Consider the following 2,868-nt stretch of genomic DNA (forward strand, 5'->3'; position numbering starts at 1 on the left):
TGCACAAAAAACAACATACGCGCACAAAAATAATAATAATAATGAAAAAACGCGTTATTTTTTAAGGGACAATAAATAAACATTTATGTTTTTCTTTAAAACTTGTATAGACATACCTCCAAGAATAATGGTCATGAGATCAGGGTGGTCATTCAAAAGTACAGGTATAATCTAATTTTTGTACGCCATAGTTTGTGCGTATTTTTTGCTTTCTGTAGCTCGTGTGCCGAAAATTGTCTGGGTGATCTTTCCAAAGATACCTACTGAAAAATACAGTTGGTTCAAATTTGATGTGATAATAGAATAATAAAGATAACTTCTCACTTATAACATTTTGAATAGTTAATATTCGGTGCTTTCTAAAGAGCGGAGCAGAATGACTCTGGTACGGGGCATTTTCGACCAAGCGCGGGGCCTTTTTCTGGAATATGTGAAGGGCTTCTATATTTGTTTTTATCGTGGTCCCCCATAAAAGGAGACAGTAGTGGAAACGTGAATGAACTAAGGTATAATATAGTTGTTGTCGTACCCAGTGAGGTAGCACATTTTTAAGTCTATAGATATAGATCGTGAGATTTCCGTTCCTACTCTCTGCACATGAAAAGACCAATTTAGAGTTTCATGAAACAGAACACCTAAGAATCTATCTGATATAACACGTTCGGTGATTTCGCTTTGAAATTGAATTTGAATTTCCGGCTGAATACATTTATTTCATGGTTGAAATATAATATGCTTTGTTTTATGTTTTTTCGCGTTTAATGGAATTTGGTTTAATCTAAGTTACGATGATAAATTTTCAAGCCATGCGTTGGTTTCGTGCTCGAGTACTTCTAGGCTTGTTCCAGAAAGAAATACGTTTGTGTCATCAGCATATAAAATCATAGCTAGGGTGTTCGAGGTATTCTTATAATGTCATTCATGTAAAATAAAAAATAAGAGAGAGCCAAGAATGGACCCTTGCGGGACACGGTATTCTATAACGGTGTTAAGCCGTTCAACGTAGTCAAGGTGATCAGGTAATTCGGTGTCTGCTGACGCAACAACAAATCACCTGATAGACGAAGTGAATATCCATACACCACCTCTGCTACGCTGCAGTTGGTGCTCTCCTTCAGTGTGGTAAGGAACCCAAGAAGGATCATAGGAAGGGTTTCTGTCCACGACGTGTAATTCTTTGAAGGTTTCAGCGCCGCTTTTTGTTGCCGGTGGAATGATCTCGCGACGAAGCCATTGGAAGCAGAATGGTATGCTGTTGTCGAGATGTGCCTAACACCGAGCGGTTGGGAAAGTGTTTCGAATAAGCGGCATTTGAACTGCCGACCACTGTCCGTTCGGATTCTTGCCGGTACACCGAAGCGACTTATCCAGGTGGACAAAAACAACTTTGCGACCGTCTCCGCAGACCCGTCTACGACGGAGCAGACTTCAGGCCAACGTGTGAATCGGTCAATGCAGGTCAACGTGAAACGGTGCTCTCCGATGGCTGAAGAGGACCGACGGCGTGGATCTGGACGTGTCCCAATCTTGCCTCCGGACAAATAAATTATGAAATTTGAGTCGTTATGTTCCGATGAACCTTGGGCCGTTGGCAGGTCAGGCGTGTGCGAGCCCAGTGACGAACGTCTGTGTTCACTCGGGGCCACACACGTCTTTCTCTATAAAAAAAGAAAAACAAGATGTTCGAGGTTTAAATTGGTTTCCTAAGGCCCACACTCATTAAATTTGAGCATGATGGATGTAAAATATAAAGACACGTCCGTGAAAATGTTCAATGCATACCGCTTCTTTTTTAAATTTATACTATCTTTTACTCCCGATTGGCATTCTGTAAAACAAGCCTCTTCAGCGCGCCATAGAACTGAAAGTTGCTTTCTTCGCACCCGTTACGAACTTTCCCAGGTCTAACCGTACGGTGTGCAAGTCCGTCTAATCGGATGGAAGTGCGCATGCGCAAGAAAAACGAACTGCGGACTGCAGCCCCCTGCGGTTTCGAATGCCCACCTCGAGCATGCGATTGTTGCCGGCCGAGCTCTTAGGCGCGCGCACACTCGGAAGCTCACGTAAGACGCCGAAACGTCATCGAAGGTAGAACGAAATGGAATGTATACCGCCTTCAATTGCATACAATTCAATCCGTCGATAGCTCAGTTGGTAGAGCGGTAGACTGTAGAGGAAACGATTGCTGGCATCCATAGGTCGCTGGTTCAAATGCGGCTCGACGGACGGGGTTCTTCTTTTTAGTGCAACTTAGCGGCGGTGGCGTGAGCACCTGGAAGGAGCCTGGGAGGTGCGGCCTCTGCGAGTGATCATCGCATAGGTGTTCCCAAAGGCGGGACTCGTAATGATAAAACAAACTACACGGACTTGACATGGCAATATTAAAATTGTAAATAGACGTTTCGCCATTAATGGAGTACGTTAATGGAGATCTATGTAGGATACAAGCATCTTTGTGACTTAACAAAGCAGGCATTTGTCAAGCTCTGCTGTGTGCGAGAATCTTTTACGTGTGGACTTTGCCAACTGCTCGGTCCAGGTCACGTGGGGCCGCGTTTGCAACGCGAACTGCGAGGAGGTGCCCAGCGTTGATCGTCTGCGAGGGTCTTTCCGCCTGCTTTCCTTCTCGCCACGCGACAACGCAGCGCTTGCGTCCTGGCGACCATGCACTTGTCCGCCATGGAATTTGCGGACGCTTCCCACTTGACATGGTCCTTCTGTACAGCTCTCTAGTGCGGACCGTCCAAGGAAAAACGTCCTTCTTTTCTACCGAAATTTTCTCCCGCACTCCATACACTGCACTGTATGGTCCGGAAAAGACGGTATTAATTTTGTCCGTCCGTTTTAACTAGGCCTGACTGGATGCTG

The 2,868-nt window shown here is 44.9% G+C and overlaps 1 non-coding gene across 1 annotated transcript; it reads left to right on the forward strand.

The window, feature by feature from the left end:
- The first annotated feature begins 2,136 nt into the window (after positions 1-2,136).
- On the forward strand, positions 2,137-2,226 carry Trnay-gua. Its single transcript is given in 2 exon segments — positions 2,137-2,173; positions 2,191-2,226. It is a non-coding gene; the product is annotated as a tRNA-Tyr (tRNA).
- Positions 2,227-2,868: the final 642 nt, after the last annotated feature.

This window comes from Ixodes scapularis, unplaced genomic scaffold, assembly GCF_016920785.2.
Source record: "Ixodes scapularis isolate PalLabHiFi unplaced genomic scaffold, ASM1692078v2 PGA_scaffold13__105_contigs__length_92229423, whole genome shotgun sequence".
NCBI lineage: Eukaryota > Metazoa > Arthropoda > Arachnida > Ixodida > Ixodidae > Ixodes > Ixodes scapularis.